The sequence below is a fragment of the Giraffa tippelskirchi genome, chromosome 8 (assembly GCF_054371585.1).
Source record: "Giraffa tippelskirchi isolate mGirTip1 chromosome 8, T2T-mGirTip1v1.2.pri, whole genome shotgun sequence".
NCBI lineage: Eukaryota > Metazoa > Chordata > Mammalia > Artiodactyla > Giraffidae > Giraffa > Giraffa tippelskirchi.
The window spans coordinates 33,080,267-33,104,921 of NC_137282.1; the positions used below are offsets into that span (position 1 = coordinate 33,080,267).

At 35.1% G+C, this 24,655-nt stretch overlaps 1 protein-coding gene across 12 annotated transcripts in view; it reads left to right on the forward strand.

Moving 5' to 3' along the window:
* Positions 1 to 24,655, forward strand: part of LOC145518172 (uncharacterized) — a 1,384,210-nt gene that overhangs the window by 3,812 nt on the left and 1,355,743 nt on the right. The window contains exon 3 of one of the 12 annotated variants that reach the window (XR_014062697.1): positions 8,116 to 9,735. The exons of the other annotated variants lie outside the window; for them this stretch is intronic. The gene's annotated coding sequence lies outside the window, so the exon portion shown is untranslated. Of the gene's footprint in view, positions 1 to 8,115; positions 9,736 to 24,655 lie in introns of those variants that run through there. 12 annotated transcript variants of the gene reach the window in all.

Below are 24,655 nucleotides of genomic sequence, written 5' to 3' on the forward strand. Positions count from 1 at the left end.
TGAGGCAGTTTCTATATGACCCTATATTCTCCTTTCTTCATTTGTCTTTTATTTTCTTCTGAAGAAGAGGCCAGTTTTTCTGCTTCCTCAGACCTGGTGCAACTTTACTTTCTAACTGCAGGATCAGCCTGGTTATACTTGAGCTGTGCCCAAGCACACAGAGGGGCGCTTAGATCTGGGGTGTGGGGACTCTGGCTGAGTTTCTAGCACAGCTGTCCCCAGCAAGCATTCACTTGTGTCCTCTCTTTCCCTCTTGGACTCAGAATTTCTGGTGCTTTGGTAACTAACTTCACATTTAACCTCTCACATTTTAAACAGATAAGGTATCTAGAGTTCTTGCCAATCCTATGTGTACACATTCACACTCAACTTGCCCTTTCCTATCATATTTCAGTGACAGCAGAAACCATGACTATGCTAATTTCATCAAGTCATCCTCCACATATCATTTTTTCTGCCTCTAAAATTTGAAACCTTAGCAAGACTGAGTATGAGTCCATATTCTCTTTTTCTCTATCTAATAAGGTCAAGTTTATCTAAGTTAAATTATGTTGAAAGTAGAAATGTCATTGTATTTTTATTACTTTTAGTTATAGCCTCTCCATACAACTGACCACTGCATACCATTTTAGTCTTCTTAGAAAATATGAATAACCCTGAAATGATTAAGTGTGTAGTTAGCAATATATATTTCAAATAGTTTGTTATAAGTCTTAGCCAGACAAATCATAAATGCAAGTCTTAAAATATATTACCTTTTGGAAATTTTAGTAGGAGATATTTCATGATTAAAATAAATATTTTTGATATTCAACTTGGAAGACATATAGTCTAAACTATAACACCCTCTCTGTGTAAACTCCATTCTACCCCTTTGTGCCCTCTAATCATTTTATAAAGGCAACAGAATCTCAAGTCCAAGATTCTTATATAGAGTAAGATATAGTATTCACAAAGAAAACAACACATTCAGATAAACTGATGTTGTGCAAGTAAAAACATAGGCACCAAACTTTTAACTTTTTTGTTATGATTAACCTTCTTTTATCATTCATGTGACATGGAAAATCAAATATGTAAATCACATTAATTATTCAACATATAAGCTTATAAAACTCCTTTTCATTTTATATTTTAATATAACAACTTTTTTCAATGATTGGGCTTCATACAAACATTAATTTTATAAATATTGTTCAGATGGCAGATGATATTATAAAAAACCTCTCTGATACAGACTGTCTCTACCTTTATGTAAATTAGTTTACTTAATTAAGTTAGGTACTTACATTCTGTGCAGTCCAAGTAAGCTACTTCACCTCTTTGGCACTTTGTTTCCTCATCTATAAAATGGGGACAACATTAGTACACCTCAGAGGATGACAGGAAGGAAGGAGGAATTGCACTGCTCCTATTCAATCACCAAACCTTATGCGGCTAGGGCAATGAAGGACTCAACAAATATTGGCATCATCGTCACCACTGTATTGATTTATATGATTCTGCCATCCCACCAACCACTTTGGTGAAGATTTAAGATCTCTAAATTAAAAACAAACAAAAAAAGTACTTAGAAAAATGACCACTAGTCATTTGTTCTTCAGTTAGTACCAGTAGGTGATAGTTTCTCTATGCATGTTACCAGTGTTTAATGAAGTCAACCATTGCAGTGAGAAAGCAGGCAAATCTAGACGGGTTGTGTCATTTTGTTATTATTTGGTTTCATAAAGAAGTTTAGAAGAAAACAAAGGGGTCTTGCTTCCATGGAGAAGAGGCTTTAGGAAGGAGATCAGAAAAGTGAAAGCTGCTCAGTCATGTCCCACTCTTTATTACCTCATGGACTATACAGTCCATGGAATCCTCCAGGCAAGAATACTGGAGTGGGCAGCCTTTCCCTTCTCCAGAGGACCTTCCCAACCCAGGAATCGAACCCAGGTCTCTCAAAATTGCAGGCAGATTCTTTACCAGCTGAGCCACAAAGGATGCCCAAGAATACTGGAGCGGGTAGCTTATCCCTTTTCCAGCAGATCTTCCCGACCCAGAAGTCAAACCAGATCTCCTGCACTGCAGGCAGATTCTTTACCAACTGAGCTATCAGGGAAGCTCAAAACCTATCACAAAAGACAAGCAATAAATTAATAAGAAACAAGCCTGTTGAGAAATGAACACCCTAAAGATTCAAACCTCTTTTAAGAAGTTTTGCTATTCGGCACTGGATGATTGTGGTTGTGTGTGGGTGTGGATCCAGATATATTTAATGTTCTGTCTGTGATCTCCCTTCTTTAAAGCTATAAACCGAAATACACACCAAACAGTGAAACTCACGTATAAAATTGTCAGCTCCCCACAAGGATTCACAAGTATTGGGTTGGCCAAAAATTTCATTCAGAAAACCTGTACGATTTTTTGGCCAAACCAATACTTTCCCTAGGACTATTTGACAAATTTGACATCTTGCCAATGGTTTTCTATTTCTATTGCCCACCAGAGAAAGGACACTAAATAAGTAGCTTGCTGAGGATATATGAAAAACCTTGAGATGTTTGTAGATTAACTAGAGACAGGGACAGGGATAAGATAATGATGGACCTCCTGGGCTGTGTTAAAAAGTTTTAATTTTATCTTCCAGAAGAAAAGAAGCGAGTTTTTTTCTTTTAAAGGAGTGGTGGCATAATGGTTGAGAAGGACACGGAAACCCACTCTAGTATTCTTGCCTGGAGAATCCCATGGATAGAGGATCCTGGAGGGCTACAGTCCATAGGGTCACAAAGAGTTGGACATGACTTAAGCAACTTAGCTCGCATGCACAGCTTAATGGTTAATATGTTAAAAAACATTTGAAAGTTTTGGGGAAGAGGACCAACCAGCTGGAAATGGGGAAAATTTCAAGGAGGGTGGTACAGTATGCCAGGAAAGGGATAGTTAGCATTCACTAAATGATGTAAGAGCAGAGATTTGAGGAATATTTGGGAAGTAGAACAGAGAAAACCTGATAAATAATTAGATATGAATAGGGAAGGAAAAGGAAGTGACTTTGTCATTTCCACTTTGAATGATTGGGCAGATTCTGTACAAGACCAAATTATAGTAGGATGAGTTAATCCTAGTGATAAAGAATTTAATTTAGCTTTGGCACATCAAATATGAAGTATATGATTTAATTCTAGGTATAAAATGTTTCAATATATATTCCAATATACAGAGTGTAGGTTAAGAAACCCATAAAAATTAGGCATAGTTTTGAGAGTCATACTAGAGACTATGGCTATAAAAAATTCACAAAATATGAAAAATGTATAAAATAGTAGGTATATACTTATATAAATTATTGTTGCAACTATCATGTACAGCTATATGTATATGTTTATGTATAATTATGTAAAGCCCAGCAAATATTTACAGACAGTTTAATCATGATCCAAGAGCCACGTGAAAGGACGGAACTAGTCATATCACTAAGATATCTCTTTACTGAATATATGGAAAGGAAAAATATTAAACATCTACTAGGATGAATTCACTAACATTTTATTCCATGGGTTATCAATTTAATATAAAAATGTTAGAGAAATATAGGCAAGTGCTTTTTGTTTTTAAAGTAGAGATTTTGTGTATTCTCCTATAAAATCATGAAATGCTTTCAGATATTCATACTCAGTATAGTCGTAGTAAAAATTAATCTCACATGTAAGTCTACAATTCCACTTCTGCTGATTTTCAAAATCATTTGGAGTAACCACTAGTAAAATATAGAGAAATCTATATGCCGGCTAATACTCCTTTCTTAGGCTGCAGGGTATGTACCAAGTTCAATCAGGAATGACTGTCAGATTAGATTTGGATAACATTTAGTGTGTATGATCACTGGTATTTCCTTTATCCTTTCTGCAATGAGGATTAATTGGGTTCACGACCTTAGTAGAGGAAAAATGCCGATAGTTGTGCCCAAAGGACATTTAAGTTCCAAACGTTATCTTCTTGTGGTGATAGTGCTGTATTATACATATTAAAAGAACTGGATAAACTGAAGAATGGACTAAAATGTATAATTAAAACAATGAATGAAGTATGCTGTTATATTGGTTTAGTTATTTTGGAAAATGGCATTTTGTTTAGTAATAGTGTCAGTACATTGAAACACATATGGGGCAAAAAGCAAATCTATTTTACATTAAGTTTTTGAAAATGAAATTGTTATCAGTTTTCCAAATTGAGACTTTCTTTTCTTTAATATTTTAATTCCTCAGTTTGAGTTGTTATGAAGGCTGTGATCATAGGCTTATTTGTGACTTGAAAAAAATTCTTAAACTTTTATAATTGTGTGAAGAGTATGAGTTGTCTGTCTTCTTAAAAAAATATACTGACTTAAAAAAAATACTGACTATAGAAAATTACAAAGATGTCAGAAAAAGCAGAAAGCGCAAAAATGATGGCAGTAGCTACATAATTCACATAGCAGAGAAAAACTTAAAGTTGCTATAAATTCTTTCACAAAAGGAAAAGACAAAATAAGATGGATAAAAGCCATTCCAGACAGGATAGACAGAAAAAAGAACTGTAGGTAAGCTGTACCTTAAATAATGACAAAACCAATTAAATAGTTTCCTCCATCTAAACTTCTATATCACAAAACAAAGAAAAGAGGCTGAGGTTGACATTTTCTGAAAATGGCTTAGCTTCAAAAGCTATATTATGATAAGCCTCGTAATTAACTTGGATGTTAAAACCAATGGTTCGTTATAATTTCAGTTGTTTTTTAAAAAGGAATGTCATATCCTGTCCTGAGAGTGCTTTTATACACACTTTATTGTAAGTTGAAGGGGGAGAAAGTAAATAGAGATTCCTACAGAGATGAAGTGTATACCAGACGCTTAGAACCAGAGAAATGATCTTAGAGAGATGTGATAAATTTAGTATTATAAAAATCTCCACTTGAGAGTGACAGGAAATTGAAACAAAGTGTAAAGAAAAAGTGCAGTCTTTAAAGGCCCATTTATAAATGTCACAGTATCAAGGAAACCCATTTCTAAAGGCAGAATTTCAATTCATTTTGGTGTTAGGTGTCAGTGACAAGTGACACAGGTCAATCCTTAGTCAATGACAGAAGGCAAAAGAATGGCAAGTATTTATAAATATACTAAACTACTCATGGAAGGTCATATAAACACCAAGTAATTTTAAATTCAACCCTGAATGGCATAATTGCTTATTACTCATCCTGACCTTAGAAAAGAAATTCATCTTTAATATCAGCAGCAGGACCTACATCTTTTCCTTTGTCCAGAAGGACTCGTTGAAGCCCCTTTTTTTTCAGTTTAACACAAAAATTGTGTTATAGGAAGTAAAATAAGAGTAATTTGTAAGTAATATACTTGTTCTTTCAAAGGATAAAATTCCTTACCCTAGATATTCTTCTACAATACATATAATAATATTTTAAATGACATCCTTAATTTTGAAGAATAATAATTCTGTCCCTGCTATAACCTTTTAAGGTAACATTACCATGTAATTCTTACAAAATTCAATAGAGGAATATTTTCCATTTTTTTTCTCATGACAATAATATATTTTCAAGGAAAAACAAGGATATGATTTAAAATGATAAAATTTATCAAAAAATCATTATCCAGAGATGATCATAGCTAACATTTTGGTGAAATTTCTGTTCATTAATTACACTTAACAGATAAAATTGTTAGTATATTTTGACATCAGAATCATGCCATCCATGCTGTTTGGTAGTCTACATTTCTTTTTACTTAATGCTATGTAATAATAGATTTTTTCAAAGTGCTGTGATTAATATGATTGTCAAATACATCATAGGTTTGTAATGGATATGCAGCTATTTGAAAAAGTTCTACCTTTTCATGACCAAAATTTTCTCTACTAAGTACCTACAGATATATATTATTGATATTAATAATCCAAGTACTACTAATCTTACTTTTTATGAAGATAATTCTATAGTTACAACTAAAAAAATAAAAATACTATACCATGATTTGTCATCACCAAAGCACATATTTTTATGAGTTTACAATAATTATTTTATAATTATGAATGAAAAAATGGAAAGAATTAAGAACTAAAAAACACAAGGGATATTAGTTAAATTTTATACAAAGAATAATGTTCCTTTGAATGTAGAGTTTTGGCCTTATAGAATATCTGTACTTCAATTCTCATTGAGTTCCATCTATGACCAACAGAAGCAAACTCAAAGGCAGATTTTCTACAAATTAAAAAACATAAAAAAAAAAATACCACAACATCTGCATTAGGGAAACATAGCACTTTTGGTAAAATGATCTAGTGAAAGAATAAAGTATAAAAGTGTTAATGTCTCTTTTTATATATATTATATATATATATATATATGTTTAATGATGAGATGTATTCTATTAACTTATAGAACATTAACTATGATGCAGAAGTAAACTCACCAGAAGCTTTCTGACAAAAATATGTTCATTCTACTCTGTATCACTATGTGTATGATATTGTTCATGTATCAACTCTCCAAAATCTATTTTTGCTCTAGCCACACATGGTGGAACTAGCATGATGATGTTTTCACTTAAATTCCATAAATCCTTAAAGACAAACACTGACAGAAGTACTCTCAGCTTCTGGACAGGGCAGAGGAGAGTGAATCTGTACCAGTTCACCTGAGATGGGATGGAAAGAACAACTACTTAGTTTTACCAGATTTTTTGTTCCCTCCTGATTTCCTGGCTAGGGAACAGAAACTTTCTAGAAAGAAGCTGCTATTAATATTGATATTACAGCTTGATTGTAGTCCATACATTCTTAATTGACTGTTTCTATCTGAGTCAATGAACCAATATTCAAATCTTCCTATTTCTCTTTGTGGACAAGTTTTTGATAAACATTATTGCTAAGCATTCAATGAGATTACCATTGGAATTTGAAAGACACAGTGATAGCAATCAGGAGTATATTTCTGTTAGATGATTTTATGGGAAATAAAGGAATTTTTGACTCACATTTTTATGCTAAGCCCCAGAGGTTTTCTATTTTGCTAGTAGCTTAGAGTTGTTTCACCTGGTTTGAAAATGGATGATTATTATCCAAAATGTATGATGAAGGGAGACTTTTAATATAGTGCTAAGTAGAGGCAAAATTAACGTTAAGATGCTAAGATAATTTTAATTTTTTGATCTGTAGTCTCATGGTAGACTTCATAAAGAAATAATGCAACTATCTTGTGAAATATGCATTTTTCAGTATATGGTTTTTCTGAGAACATTAGAAATGTTGAATGTAGCATAATACTTTTTGCTTCACTGTGAAAGTCAAGACAACCATAGCTATTGTTCCATGCATATGGAATATTTTGGAAGCTTGAAGGTGCCATTTAATAGGGCTTGCATCATTTCATTTAAAATGCAGGGTCTCTTTGTCCTTGTTGACAAGAATTGGCAATTAAAGTCAATTAAGAAGAAATAGAATTAAAAAATTGATTAAGCTTTATGTGCTCAATGAGTTAACTTTCTCAAAACAAGTCTAGGTTTTAATATTTTTATTTCCCCAAAAGTCATAAGCATTCTTATTGTTTTTCTCATTTATAAAGGGAAATGACAGAATCTATGGTCCCCATATCCCTGGCCTTCATTATTAATTTAATGAGCTATGCTACAAACTGATCAATTTTTTGTCCTTACCTAAGCATTTACACCAAGTAAACCACAAAGATCACAACTCTTGCGTGGCATTCTGCAGTATCTTTCTCCCTATTAACATAAATTTTGTAAGTCAACAGCATTTGTTAAACCCCACCACTTGCAAAACACTCTGTTATGATCTGATGCAGGGGAATTCAAAAATGCAGCTCTTGTACTTTCAGGGGTTTATAATCAATGTTTATGCAGAATTTTTCTCACAATGCCATTGATAACGGTGCATTCTGCATGTTTTGTTTTCCTTTTTTGTGTCAAAGTGAAGCACGCAACTATTTAAAATCAGATGATACATAAAGATTTCAGTGAATAAACTTGCCCCCTTTTTCCCCTGACTAGTCCTCAGTCTATCATTTATTTTTCTGATTCTTCTAATTCTTAACTCTTTGCCTAAATATTATGTTTATAGTGCTCTTTGGTTAACCAGCTATTCCAGTTGAGCTATTTCAAATCCTCAAAGGTGATGCTGTGAAAGTGCTGCAGTTGATATGCCAGCAAATTTGGAAAACTCAGCAGTGGCCACAGGACTGGAAGAGGTCAGTTTTCGTTCCAATCCCAAAGAAAGGCAATGCCAAAGAATGCTCAAACTACCGCACAATTGCACTCATCTCACATGCTAGTAAAGTAATGCTCAAAATTCTCCAAGCCAGGCTTCAGCAATACGTGAACCGTGAACTTCCAGATGTTCAAGCTGGTTTTAGAAAAGGCAGAGGAACCAGAGATCAAATTGCCAATATCCGCTGGATCATCGAAAAAGCAAGAGAGTTCCAGAAAAACGTCTATTTCTGCTTTATTGACTATGCCAAAGCCTTTGACTGTGTGGATCACAATAAACTGTGGAAAATTCTGAAAGAGATGGGCATACCAGACCATCTGACCTGTTTCTTGAGAAACCTGTATGCAGGTCAGGAAGCAACAGTTAGAACTGGACATGGAACAACAGATTGGTTCCAAATAGGAAAAGGAGTACGTCAAGGCTGTATATTGTCACTCTGCTTATTTAACTTATATGCAGAGTACATCATGAGAAACGCTTGGCTGGAAGAAACACAAGCTGGAATCAAGATTGCCGGGAGAAATATCAATAACCTCAGATATGCGGATGACACCACTCTTATGGCAGAAAGTGAAGAAGAACTAAAGAGCCTCTTGATGAAGGTGAAGGAGGAAAGTGAAAAAGTTGGCTTAAAGCTCAACGTTCAGAAAACTAAGATCATGGCATCTGGTCCCATCACTCCATGGGACATAGATGGGGAAACAGTGGAAACAGTGTCAGACTTTACTTTTTTGGGCTCCAGAATCACTGCTGATGGTGACTGCAGCCATGAAATTAAAAAAAGACGCTTACTCCTTGGAAGGAAGGTTATCTCCAACCTAGATAGCATGTTTAAAAGCAGAGACATTACTTTGCCAACAAAAGTCCGTCTAGTCAAGACTATGGTTTTTCCAGTGGTCATGTATGGATGTGAAATTTGGACGGTGAAGAAAGCTGAGTGCCGCAGAATTGATGCTTTTGAACTGTGGTGTTGGAGAAGACTCTTGAGAGTTTCTTGGACTGCAAGGAGATCCAATCAATCCATCCTAAAAGACATCAATCCTGGGTGTTCATTGGAAGGTCTGATGTTGAAGCTGAAGCTCCAATACTTTGGCCACCTCATGCGAAGGGTTGACTCATTGGAAAAGACCCTAATGCTGGGTAGGATTGAGGGCGGGAGGAGAAGGGGACGACAGAGGATGAGATGGTTGGATGGCATCACCGACTCGATGAACATGGGTTTGGGTAGACTCCGGGAGTTGGTGATGGACAGAGAGGCCTGGCGTGCTGCAATTCATGGGGTCGCAGAGAGTCGGACACGACTGAGCGACTGAACTGAACTGAAACATCATCCATTTATAGACTCTAACAAAATAACTGGATTTTAAAAATGTATTCAGTTTTTGCTTCTCTCTCCTATTATTTAGCCATGTTTCTTGTCAATTTTGCTTTTTTAATCATTGAATTGTTCATTTTAAATAAAATACTTAAGATTATTGTCGTAATCTGCTTGGGCTGCAATAACAAAATATTATAAACTAGGTGGCTTAAACAATAGAAATCTGTTTCTTGCAATTCTGGAAGCTGGAAAATCCAAGATAAAGAAGTGGCTCATTGAGTTTCTGGTGAAGCCCTGTTCCTTGTTTGCAGGTGGTCATCCTTCCTCTGTGTCCTCACAGGATGGAGATAGAAAGCTAACTTTCTAGTGTCTCTATTTATAAGATACTAATCTCTTCATGAGGACACCATCTTCATGCCCACATCTACCTGGAATTACCTTCCTGTGCTTCCATCTGTAAATATCATCCTATCGGAGATTAGAGTTTCAACATATAAATTTGGGAGGGGGGTAAACATTTAGTCAATAACATTTGTGTTTCTTAATTTTTTTAACTCCTCAATCTGTAAGTGGAGAAGGCAATGGCAGCCCACTCCAGTACTCTTGCCTGGAAAATCCCATGGACAGAGGAGCCTGGTAGGCTGCAGTTCATGGGGTCGCACAGAGTCGGACACGACTGAAGCGACTTAGCAGCAGCAGCAGCAGCAGCAATCTGTAAGGCAAGTGTACAATATTTTATTTAGTTAGCCTCACTTCTCCAACAACCTTCCAAATTGTGTCATTTATATCTTCATAACACTCCGGTTATGCCCAACCTAGACCGCTTATTTAAAAGCAAAGAGTCAGACACGGCTGGGTGACTGAACTGAACTGAACTGAACGTTCTGGTTAAACTTAGCACTACCCTGCTCCATTCATTTCTTTCTTACACATGCAGAATTTCAATGCACTGGTTTAAATTTTTTTCTTGTCAAGATTTAAAGCTTTATATTCTATTGTGTGGGTCGTCTCTGGTGGCTCAGTTGTAACTAACCCTCCTTTCAATGCAGGAGATATGAGTTTGATCCCTGGATCAGGAAGATCCCCTGGAGAAGGAAATGGCAATCCGTTCTGGTATTCTTGCCTGAAAAATCCCACAGAGACAGGAGCCTGATGGGCTATAGTCTATGAGGTCTCAAAAAAGTCAGATGCAACTTAACAACTAAACAACAACAACCCCAATTATTATATTCAAGGCTTGAAAACAGTGTAATGGCATGATTTAATATTAGTAAATCATACAGCAAATTATTACTCACTATAGAATCTTCGCACAACTCTGCAAGCAACATCCTGAGGTCAACATCATAATTTGATGAGAATGTTGCTACAGTGACATGGCTTTGTTACTGTCAGGGGTAATGCCCTCTTACTTCTTACAAGGTGCCCTTGTTCAAATAATGCCATATTTTAATTATTTTTCTATTTTAGATTATGACTTCACTGTGCAGTTTTTATCTTTGTTATGCCTTCTTTACCAATCACTAAAATTATCCAGGCTTTTACTTATACTGCCTTTTAAATAAAAATAATTCCACTTTTAGTCTTTTTTGAGGACTTTCTTTTTTAAAATTTATTTATTTATTTATGTTTAATGCATTTATTTATGTTTATTTAAAATTGATTTATTTATGTTTAATTTAAGGATAATTGCTTTACAATATAGGTTTGATTTCTGCCATACATCAACTTGAATTAACCATAGATTTACATATGTCCCCTCCCTCTTGAACCTCACTCTCACCTCCCACACTTTTCCATGCCTCTAGGTAGTTATAGAGCCCTAGTTTGAGTTCCCTGAGTCATACAGCAAATTTCTGTTGGCTACCTATTTTACATATGGTAGTGATTTGCTTTCATGTTACTCTCTCTATTCATCTCACCCTCTCCTTCCCACTTTTATTTTTAATGGTATTCTTCTTGGGCCAAATGGTTCTTTTCTAATTTATGTCAAATGAAAACACTAGCTCTTCTCTTATTCAGAAATTGATCTCTTGTATCATTCCTTGGTCGATTCTAATGTTTATTGCAAAGAACATCTTCATTTTTATTTTACTTAAGTATTTTCTCAAAAAATTTTATCAAAAAGTGAATATAGGATGTAAAAAACCTCTTAATGTATACTTAATTACTATAGAATTTTAGGTCTTGAAGTGATTTTCCTAGTGCATAGAAAATTTTGTTTACTGTCAGCTTCCACTGCATAGGATGGCTAACTGACTTTAATTACATTTTAGTCACATGTTACTTTGAAGATTTATTTTGTTTTACTCTCTGAAAACTTTTTTTTCTATCTTTGATGTTCAAATATATCACAGAAATATGGCTATAAGTGATTCATCCATCCTGCTCAGCAGTCAGTGAATCTTTCCTTGCTATCTTTTTATTTACAACCGTAAAAGAGGAACTATATAACACACATGGATATGATACTACTATGATTGTTTGCAGTGGAAACACTCGTGTAACCAATACCAAGTTGAAAAAAAAATTTTCAAATACCACTGAAATGCCCTCTTTCCACTGAAGGTTTTACTGCCTAAAACTTTGTACTAATTATTTTCTTGCTTTGAAGTATTTATTTCATGATATATAATAGATATACAGATGACCTTCTGTATGTAGGTTTTCAGGTCCACTTCTATGTGGATTTTTTCCAGTAAATACATACTGGACACACCCCTCCTTGGTTTAATCTGTGGATGGAAAGTCTCAGATTCCAGGGCTACCTAGCTATAAATACTTACATGGATCTTTGACTGCTATAGGTTGGGCACCCCTGACCCTTACATTATTCAAGGGTCAACTCTCATTATTTTTGAAAATGAAACAAATAAAATCATACTGTATAATTTCTTCTGTGACTATACCTTTTTATATTCATTTTATTCCCAGATAAATCCATATTAAACTATGTAACTTTTGTCCCTTTGTTTCTACTGTGACATATTATTCCATTTTCTGAATAGACAGCGATATATTTGTTTTACTGTGTATGGACGTTTGAATTGCTTCCAATATTTTACTATTGAAGTAATATAGCTGGAAACATTTTTATATAATCTTATGCACAGTTGAATGCATTTCCCTTTATAAACAAGATTCTGTCTGTTACATGCATCTTCCATTAAATAGGTTAGATATAGTTAATTCCACAGAGTTTTCAGTCTCTGACTTCTTCATTTTTGAGGTATGGTAACTATGAAAATATGCCTGATTACTAAGGAAGTTCAGGTCTAATTCAAATGATCCTTCTCTAAATGTATTGTCTTTTCTGCATGAAATGCCTGTATATCTGTTCATGGTTTTACTCTGTGTTCTCTCTCCCTTTTAAGTGTTTTTTTTTTTTTTTAATTTTTGTGGTTGTTTGGTACCTAAGTTCTGTCCAACTCTTTGCAATCCCATGGACTGTAACCCACTAGGCTCCTCAATCTATGGAATTCTCCAGGCAAGAATACTGGAGTGGGATGCCATGTTCTTCTCCAGGGGATCTTCCTGACCCAGGGATTGAATACATGTCTCCTGCATTAGCAGGTGGATTCTTTACTACTGAGTCACCTGGGAAGTCCTTTTAAATATCTTTGTTCATGACAAATCATTAAATTATATTTCCAAACTTTGTTTCTTATCAGCTTAAGGGCTGTGAATATATTCTCTTAATTTGTGAAAAATCCTTTGATTCTTTTCATTTCTGTTTTATACTTTGGTGAACACAGCATATTCATTTAGAGACACATGCTTCCCAAAATTGCTTTATGAAATGTCTTGTTTACAAAATCTTTTTCTATCCTTCTCAATCATAAAAGCTTTCTACTATATTTCTTCTAAATATTAAAGTTTTATTTCATTTAGAATACTCTCTACCCTCTTGAATTGATTTTACAGTATAATGTTAACCAAAGATCCAAATTCATTTCTCCTTATAACCAATGTACTAGCCCCATCTATTTGTTGTTTTCCAGCTTTTTAACTGCAATACCAAACCTGGCATAATACGTTGTTTCCACATTTGTGTGAATCTACTTTTTGGCATGCAGTTCTATTGATTGGTTAGTTTAACTTCACCTTTTTGTGGGGAGACACAGTCCTTCATGGGTCTCCCTCAAGATCCTATTTTCAGGAATGTGCGTCTCTGATCCTTCATTTTTAGAGCCATTTCTCATGGTTGTATTTGCAACCAGCATCCTTGAGAGATGAGGTAATCTCACCTTTGGATACAAATTCTAGGCTTAGTTGCTATTTGCTATAAAATGAGAGGACTTCTCCTATAATACAGTTCTATACATATACAGAAATCTTTTTAAGCCCTCCTTGTCCCTTTTATTTGACTTGGAAGAAAGAGATACTGATGCTGCTTGCTGTGTCGTGAATACTGATCTTTTGTCTTTAACCCAGAAATATTGTATATTCTGCCAGCAGCCATCAAAGAGAGATAAACTAACTTATTAGCTTACAAATACAATAAAACTAGGGGCTTCTCAGATGGTACTGGTGGTAAAGAACCACCAGAAGATGCAAGAGATACTGGTTTGAACCCTGGGTCAGGAAGATCCCCTGGAGGAGGGCATGGCAACCCACTCCAGTATTCTTGTGTGGAGAATCCCATGGAGAGAATAGCCTGACAAGCTACAGTCCATAGGGTCACAAAGAGCTGGACATAACTGAAAGGACTTAGCACACACATGCTAAAACCACATTACAGATTTTTTTTTTCTATAACGGATTTAGCTTTAGCTTATTAAACCTTCATTCATCCATACCGGGTCTATGATTGAAAACTAAAGATCAGTTTGAAAAGAAATTCCATGTTGAGGTACTTGTATATTTTCACCTATAAACAAAATGTCTCCCAAACTATTTAACTGCACTTTTAATAAATTTACTTAACATTCTCCATCAAAAAGTCCTCAATGTTTTTGTTATATTTATTTCTAAGTATTCTATTTTGTTCAAATTACCTTCAGATCTTCTTATTCCTTTTCGGAGCACTTTAGTAAATGGATTTTTTAAAGAAATGAATCTTTTTCAAAAGTAGTCACATAAAGTTGTTTATAACATTCTCTTACTATCTTTTTCATGCATACTGGATCTTTAATTATAAACACATATCATATCTGATATTGGTAACTGCTACTGTGTGCTTTTTCCTAATTTCTTAATCAGTCTAGTTAGTGGGTTATCAATGTTTATTATTTCAAAGAATCAATAGTGGTCTTTGGTAATTTTCTGTAGTGTTGTTTTTTACTTTTTTTTTATGCATGTTTATTATTACTATTTACTAGGGATATTTGCCTTTACTTATCTTCTTCTGGCTTTAAATGTGATAATTTCCATATTTTACATCTTAGACCTGTATACTACTCTTATATAAATATGTAAAGCCATAAACCGGTCTGTCAGTGCCGTCTGAGCTGCATTGTCTGCATTTTAGATGAGCTCCAACTAGTTTCATTTCCCATAAGCCTAAAGAAATTCCTTTAGCACTTCCTGTATTGCAAGTCTGCTGGTGATGAAATCTGTTGGCTATTATTATTAATTTTTATACTGTAAAATGTCTTCATTTTAGCATTATTCTTTACAGATGTTCTTGCTGAAAATACAATTCTTGGTTCAAAGGTTTTTGCATTTATTTCTGTTGTATTTTTTTTGCAGCAATTTAAAGATGCTATTCCACTGCCTGCATAATTTCAATAAGTTATCAACATGTTTCTGAACTGTCATTTACCTTGTTGGAAGTATCATACTTCTTTCAGTGCTTTGAAAATGTTTTCTTTGATGTTTAGTTCTTGACTATGTTTTGCCTAGGCATGTTTTTTTTTTTTTTCTTTTTTATCCTGTCAGTTATTTTTTGAACTTCTGAAATCTGTCAATTTATGTTTCTCACCAAATTGGCAAATTTTCTGCCATTATTACTGTAAACATGATTTTTTTTCCTGCCACATTGTCTTTCCTTGGTCTAAAAGAGTTCAGTTGCCCATGGGTTAGACTGATATCACTCTCAGTACCTTAGTTCTTTATAAAAACTTTCCTTGTGTCCTCCATTTGCAAACATCACTCTCTGCATCTGCTGCCATATGGTGTCCTCCTTGTATGTCTGTCACTGTGTCTCTCCTCCTCTTCTTACGCCAGAAATATTGAACTAGGGCCCACTTTGATCCAGAAAGATCTCATCTAAAATTGATTACATCAGCAAAGACCCTATTTCCAAACAAAGTCTAATTCACAGATACTTAATGTTAAGACAGCAATGTATCTCTTCTGGAGAATGTAATTCAACACATATACGTGGTGTTCTGGGAGAAGAAAAATGGACCAATTAACCAATACAAAGTACAAGACTTGGGAAATTGTGCCACATGAGGGTTCATTGGAGATAGGATTTAATAATCAGCTCTTATTGTTCATACTAGCAATGACCATGATTATACTAATTAATACTAACAAAAAATGGCTGTGATAATATATAGGATCAAAAGGTCCATAAGATATATTTAAACAAAATTAAATATTTGGCTAAAGAGATAGTCTTTGAATGGAATGTAGTGCAAATATATGAAGAATGCTAATGTTATTGCTTACAGGATGCCTCAATGTCTTGCAAAACAAAGGACATTTCAAGGAACATGATATAAACTTTTAATGATGAAGTGATTTACTTCTAAAAAGAAACTGTGGAAAAGTAATATCAAAATATTCCTTTAAAGAGAATTTTATTGCCAAAGGTACAAGTGCTAAATTAACAAGTAAAGCTATTACTACAGTAAATATATTACAAATTATTATAAATATTTTCTAAGATGAACATAAAAACATTAAAATATTTATTCTTATACATACAAATAATTAAGAATTGTCACCTTATCTTTGAAAAAGGAGGCAAGAATATACAATGGAGAAAAGACAATCTCTTTAACAAGTGGTACTGGGAAAACTGGTCAACCACTTGTAAAAGAATGAAACTAGAACACTTTCTAAAACCATACACAAAAGTAAACTCAAAATGGATTAAAGATCTAAATGTAAGACCAGAAACTATAAAACTCCTAGAGGAAAACATAGGCAAAACACTCTCCAACATAAACCACAGCAGGATCCTCTATGACCCACCTCCCAGAATATTGGAAATAAAAGCAAAAATAAACAAATGGGACCTAATTAAAATTAAAAGCTTTTGCACAATAAAGGAAACTATAAACAAGGTGAAAAGACAGCCTTCCGAATGGGAGAAAATAATAGCAAACGAAGCAACAGACAAACAATTAATCTCAAAAATACACAAGCAACTCCTGCAGCTCAATTACAGAAGAATAAACGACCCAATCAAAAAGTGGGCCAAAGAACTAAACAGACACTTCTCTAAAGAAGACATACAGATGGCTAACAAACACATGAAAAGATGCTCAACATCACTCATTATCAGAGAAATGCAAATCAAAACCACAATGAGATACAATTTCACGCCTGTCAGAATGGCTGCCATCCAAAAGACTACAAGCAACAAATGCTGGAGAGGGTGTGGAGAAAAGGGAACCCTCTTATGATGTTGGTGGGAATGCAAACTAGTACAGCCACTATGGAGAACAGTGTGGAGATTCCTCAAAAAACTGGAAATAGAACTGCCATATGACCCAGCAATCCCACTGCTGGGCATACACACTGAGGAAACCAGAACTGAAAGAGACACATGTACCCCAATATTCATCACAGAAGCCAGGACATGGAAGCAGCCTAGATGCCCATCAGCAGACGAATGGATAAGGAAGCTGTGGTGCATATACACAATGGAATATTACTCGGCCATTAAAAAGAATACATTCGAATCAGTTATAATGAGGTGGATGAAACTGGAGCCTATTATACAGAGTGAAGTAAGCCACAAAGAAAAACACCAGTACAGTATAGTAACGCATATATATGGAATTTAGAAAGTTGGTAAAGATAACCCTGTATGTAGACAGCAAAAGAGACCCAGATGTATAGAACAGTCTTTTGGACTCTATGGGAGAGGGCAAGGGTGGGATGATATGGGAGAATGGCACTGAAGCATGTAAATTATCATATGTGAAACGAATCACCAGTCCAGGTCCGATGCATGATACAGGGTGCTCGGTGCTGGTGCACCGGGATGACCCAGAGGGATGGGATGGGGAGGAAGGTGGGAGGGGGGTTCTGGAAGGGGAACACATGTACACCCATGGTGGATTCATGTCAATGTATGGCAAAACCAATACAATAATGTAAAGTAAAAAAAAAAAAAAAAAAGAATTGTCTACATTAGTAAATGAGACAGTTTTATTTTTGCAGCTTATAATTGAACCTCACAGTTCTCACATTTAATCAAAAGTTTTTTTCTCCTGAAACAATACTTAGGTCTTTGAAAAACATTTTGATTTCATCATTTTTATTTTTCATCCATACTTCTGAAAGAATATAATGTTTATCTTCTAAAATTTCAACAGTTACCATAGACATTATAATTGAAAATCTTTGTGAAAATATATGCTAAAGAAAAAAAAACCTCAAAATTTCTCATTCTGAATCTATACAGTATGAATTTGAAGGCAGGTTGGATTTTATTTGCCTAACTAGTTTTCTTACATTTTAATATCACTCATCTTAAATAATTACTGTAGATGTCCCTAATGATAGCTTGAATATCCATATTCTTACCAAATGATGAATTATGCAGAAATAGGCTATAATTATAACTGAATTAATCCATTTAAGTGTTCTACACCTTACTTAGTTAAATTCTTTTAACGTGGCTCAGTGGTCTACCAAGCAGGAGTCACAGGTTTGATCCTTGAGTCAGTAAGATCACCTGGAGAAGGAAATGGTGACCCACTCCAGTCTTCTTGCCTAGGAAATCCCATTGACAGAGGAGCCTGGCGGGCTACAGTCCATTGGGTAACAAAAGAGTTGGAAGTGACTTAGAGACTAAACAATAACACAAAAAGAAAACATGGCTAAATGAGAGGTTATAGTCTTTAACATTCTATCAGAAATTTATTGTTTGGTAGCTGTGTGTTCGACTCTTTTTCGTCCCCATGAATTGTAGCCCACCAGGCTCCTCTGTTTGTGAGATTTCCCAGGAAAGAATACTGGAGTGGATTGCCATTTCCTTCTCCAGGGGATCTTCTCCACCCAGGGATCAAACTTGCATCTCCTGCTTGGCAGGTAGATTCTTTACAACTGAGCCACCTGGGAAGCCGCTAAATACAAATGAAATCTTACTGTATTTGAGGCAAAATTACATGGTATGATGCAAACACTAAGTAACAGTTCCATGGAGGTAGGTATCCAATCAATAAGAGGTTTTGGAAGAAAAAAATTCCAGAACAGAAAAAGATACACTTCTATATCTTTCTATTAACCTAGAAATATGCAAATATAAAGCTATCGGGGCATCAGAGGCTGAGATGGCTTGATGGCATCACTGATGCAACGCACACGATCTTGGGCAAACTATGGGAAATCGTGATGGACAGGGAGGCCTGGGGTCCTGTGGTCCTTGGGATCACAGAGTCGGACATGACTGGGTGACTGAACAACAACATGCAAATATAAATGTATTTAACTCTGTTTTGAACAATTCCTAGGAACAAGTTTTGTCAATAGCAATGACCAACAGCTCATATTTTTAAATTATATTCAAAATTTAATAGTATTTCAAGTTTCCCAACTCAGAATAATTTAAAAATTGACACAATACAGTAAAAAGTTTCCACAAATTTTTTAAAATTATTTTTATTACTTGTGGCATTTTTTAAAACGAAAGTTTATTAAAAAGTTGTACCCTATGGCAGTGGATGTGGAAATAAGAGTTCAATGATATAGAAACTACAAAGCAGATACCTTTCAAAATAAATTATACGGCTATCAGGAATGAGAGAGGGAGACACAGGTGCAAATGACAAGCTGATGTTGAATTAATTGATGTTTTTCATGATAAATTTAAACAAAGCAAACCAGCATGCTCTGCTGCCACTCTGTAAGCAGAGTTGTTAATAAGTTTTATCACACAGATTGTGAAGCTGTAATAAAGCTTAAGAAGACTTTTATATGTATAATAAATTAATTACAACCAGCATATAAAGGTTACATTTCTAGAGGTTTCCTAGGTAGAATTTATAAAAATGGGAATAACATACCTAACTCTGTGCATAACTGCATTACACGTAACTGAAACACTGAAGTAATGTTGAATCAAGCAAGCATAACAGGAAACTGACCCTGAGAGAGAAAAACAAAAATCAAAAATACAAAACAGGAAAGAGGGAGGAGGTATTTTTGCAATTGGATAGGCTTAAGCATTTAGTAATTTAGCTGAATGTTTAATATTATGCCCCAGGAGTTGGTAAACAATGGCCACATTTAGCCTATTTGCTGTTTTGTCAGTAAAAGTTGTGGAAACACAATCACACCCGCTAACTGACATTGCTATAGCTGCTTTCACAGGACAATAGTAGAGTCCAGCAAATCTGGTCCTAACCGGAAAACATTTGCAACCCTTGGTCTCAACATAAAATTGAGCCTGAATTTTATATTCTATTCCTTTAAAGATTGGGGAGTTTTTAGTAGATAAAAGTATATGATCAAAATATTATGTAACTAAGAATAAAACTGGTTTTTGGATGGGAAAAATCTGCCTGATTTGATTCAACACAAGTTTTCAAATATTTATTTGGTACTTACTATATAGTTAGCATCATAATAAATAGAAATGATTATAAGAATTTAAAGAATTTACAATCTGGATAAGACACATGATGCATCATTATGAAAAATAAAAGAAACATGAATGTTACATAGTCAATTTTTAAGTGAAAGAATTTTTATTAATGATATGTAAGAAAAAGCCTTAATATACTATTTTATCATAATTATGTAAAGTGCCCATAAGTCACTCTCCCAAGGAAAGATGACAAAATCCTTTTAAAAATAGTAGGTTTGCCAAACATCTGTTTGTGCTTACATAATCAAATGCTTGTCTACTTTTGCTTATTTGTGTGTTCTTCATAACAATACACACTATAAGATGCTTAATTAATAAAACCTTTTTCTAATACAAAAATAACACATTGGGTTGTGGGTTCTCCTGTTTTAACACACATTAACATACATTAGAAATGATAAAATTACGCTCTTTGCTCTCAATTCTGCATCTGTGTATGTCCCTATTAATCTTTCTATTGGTTACTACTGATCCGACTTCATCTGTCATAGTGCTAGTATTTGAGTTTCTTTGGAAATAGAAGGTAAATCATACATTTCCCTCCTACATTGTCTGTAAATACAGGCTTCATCTTCTGGAGGCCTCACAAAGGTTCAAAGAGAAAAAGCACTGTTCAGTCTGTAAGAAAGGGAAGCCTTTTCTACACCCCTTCTATGTCAGACTTCACTCCAGCTTTGTTATCCTAGTTGGGCTATTTCCCATGTTTATGTTTGTGGGGATATTCGGGGCCAGGTTCATGAATAAATGGTGTAATTTATTATCTAACCTGCACTGTGAGTATCAGAGAGGTATACAAGTAAAAATCCACTTCCTTATATATAAACATAGGCATAAATGTACTTATATTCCTCCCCACTGATTACATATAATTTCTGAAGTTATAGATTAGAACAATGTTCCATTGCCCTTGATAAAATTCAGACAATTATGGAAAAGAAAACATGCTAAGCCATATCACCCATTTAGATGACATTGTTGAGGAAATTAGGAAATTGCTTCCTGAAAGTCCATTACAGTAACTGTAAAATTTGAGACAGGTGATTGCACTGATATAAGGTATAAACTTGGAGAGGATGAAATCCTAAGAAAAGCTGAGCAGTTTGGCAAGAATTTAAATCTATAATCACTTATTGACACATATAATATGCTTGCACAAAATATAAGGAATTTTTTATTATTAAAACTCATCCTTCATTGTTTTAGTATGTCTGAGATGGTAACAATATACCACTGAATAGGTAGCTTCCAAGCAAGACTTATTTCTCCAAATTATGGAAGCTGGGAAATCCAAGATCCAGAGGGCTGGTCGATGTGGAATCTCTTTCATATCTCCTTGTTGTTTCATAGAAAGCTTTCTTTTTGCCATGTTCTCAAAGGGTGAAAGGAGCTCTCTGGAGCCTGCTTTATAAGGGCAACAATCTTATATAGGAGGGCTTCACCCTTATGACCTAATCACCTTCCAAAGGCCTCACTACCATCACCTTGAGGCTTCAAAATTTAACACATGAATTTGGGGAGGACACAAACTTTTTTATCTATAAAAATGATTGGTTATGAGCTCTTGGTTAAGAGCTTTTATCTATAGCTTTCATATTTTACACACTAGACAAACAGGGAACATTTCCTTACTTGCTAACTCAAGCTAACAAAACTGATAAAAAGCATGGCAAAGACAGCATAAAAAAAGAAACAGACTGGTATTTTACATGTGAATAGATGCAAAAATCCTAAACAATAAAAATAAAGACAGAAACGAAGATGGAAAAAAAAAAAAAAAACCCACCAAGAGACTGATGGTAAAAGCCCTGAGTTTAGACAGTTTTCCTGTTACTGCCATTATTAGAAATATCAACAGGCACAGTTTCTAGGCTGTGAAAATGACAGCAAAGCAGCTACACCATCTGAAGGCCACCAGAAAGTCTATTCGCCTAAAACACGGTCATTTTTCCTGCAATGTTTTTTCTTAAATTTGTCAAGTGCTTTCTGCCGGCTCTTGCCCTAGAAACATCACTTTTTCTACATCTCATGATGGAAGAATGTGGGACACCCCCCTGCCTCCCACCAATTCCTAATTTATGAGACTGGATGGGACTGCTAACTTGAGGGGGTGGTAGCTACACCGATAAAAGTAAGCAATCTTTGTAACCTTAGTAAAAGGAAGGAGCAAGAGAGGAAAGCAGAAAAAAAAAGCGGGGGGAGGAGGGAGAGGTTGAGAAGAAAGACGCACAGAAAAGCAAATGAAAAAGAAGAAGAAGAAAAAAAAACAACTTCAGTGAATAATTCTTCCCCCTGCATTTGGTAAGAAATGCAGAAACGGGCCCACTGGGAAGAAAAGGGAAGCAAACTGAAGTAATAAAATCTACCCATCATAAAGTTGGGAAATTCTAAGTAACAAAATCTTGAGCTAATTTTGTAATGTTTGAGTCAGACAGCAGAAAAATATATCCCAAATAATTTACTTGACATAGATTTATTGTAAAGCTAAAGATGCTTAAGTTTCAGCAATTTTCATTACAAAGTGAACTTCTTCCGAAGTCAGTGAGGGGTCCTAAAAATGCATCTACATAGCTATGTGCTTAAATTTTTCTGAAAATAGAGATATTTTAACCATTATACATTATGAGTGTTGTTGTTTTGTATGCTTTCTTCCTTTCCTCCAAGAGAGCATTGCAGGGCAATAAAGACTATTTTAAGGATTTGGCTAAGAGGTTATTGAGTTGAGAACAGATTTCACTCAGTATTATTGGGATTTATTTATGGGATTCAAGATCACTTCTGTGTGCAGTTCTGTAGCAGAATAGGAAGTGGTTTACAAAATATTCCTATCACAGTTGTGCCTATTTACCAGCTTTATGACACAAAGATGCAGGACCAGAGACATACTAACATAAAATCACAAGCTAGGGCATCTAGAACGAGACGTTTGATGTTCAAAGAGAAGCTTGGTCATTCTTCAATAAGCATTTATTAAATATCTGCTCTGTGAAATAAATTGTGCTAAGGAAAGTATTTGTAGCAGTGAGCAAGACAAAAACAGTCCTTGTCCTCTGTAATATAGAAGGCAAGACAAACACTGAATTACTAATGAAGCAATTATTTAATACTATGCTACAAAGGAGAAATTCAGAGTACCTTGAGCTCATGTAATAGAATATATCTGTTCCCCATGAAGACAGGTCAGGGATGATGAAAAGGGAAGAGTTTCTTAAGGAAATGAACTGTGAGCCCACTCTGCAGTATGAGTGGGAACTATCCCTGAAGATGGTTGGATGGAGTGAGAGAAAAATAGTTTGGGCAGAGTGGTGGCATATGCTATGGCTCTGATGCAGAAAAGACCATAATAGGTTAAAAACCTGAAAGCTAAAGTAGCAACAAGGTTGTAAAGGACAGATAATGAGGGCCAGGCAATAGGATGGTCAGTGGCTCATGAGCAAGGAGGGTAAGCCATGTTAATATTCTCTCTTTTATTATCAGAACAAAGATGAGTTTTTGAAGAATTTTAAATATATGAATGACATGACCAGTAATAAATACGATTTTGACTTAACTGTAGATAATGTCTAAAGGAGTATAAGGTGAGGAGAGGCTATTCCAGGAGACAAAGCAAAAAGTTGCTGCTGCTGCTGCTAAGTCGCTTCAGTCGTGTCCGACTCTGTGTGACCCCATAGACGGCAGCCCACCAGGCTCCGCTGTCCCTGGGATTCTCCAGGCAAGAACACTGGAGTGGGTTGCCATTTCCTTGTCCAGTGCATGAAAGGGAAAAGTGAAAGTGAAGTCGCTCAGTCGTGTCCGACTCTTAGTGACCCCATGGACTGCAGCCTACCAGGCTCCTCTGTCCATGGGATTTTCCAGGCAAGAGTACTGGAGTGGGGGTGCCATTGCCTTCTCCAGCAAAAAGTTAAGAAGTAATAATAGCTACAACAGAGTGGCAGCAGAGACAGAAAAGAAGAAAATCAATTCCTGGTGAGGAAAAAAAAGTGAAAATAAGGTAGAGGTGGGAAATACAGAAGATATTAAGACTTTGAGTTATCTTATGTGGCCAGAGTATATGGTGAGTCTTTAAAGGAAAGCACAGAAAATGAACTTCAAATGAAAGCATGCCGCCTTTAAGTGTCTGCTCAGGTGCTTTTCAATATTCATCCTTCTAGCTCTACATAACCAAAGCTCTGCTTTGTTCAACTGTATTTTCTAAACTCTCAAAAGCATGCTTAGTACACTTTGTTGAATGATGAATAATAACTCCAAACACATTGTTTGAAACAAAATAAAATGATTTGGTAGGAACTGTGTTTTAAGAGTTG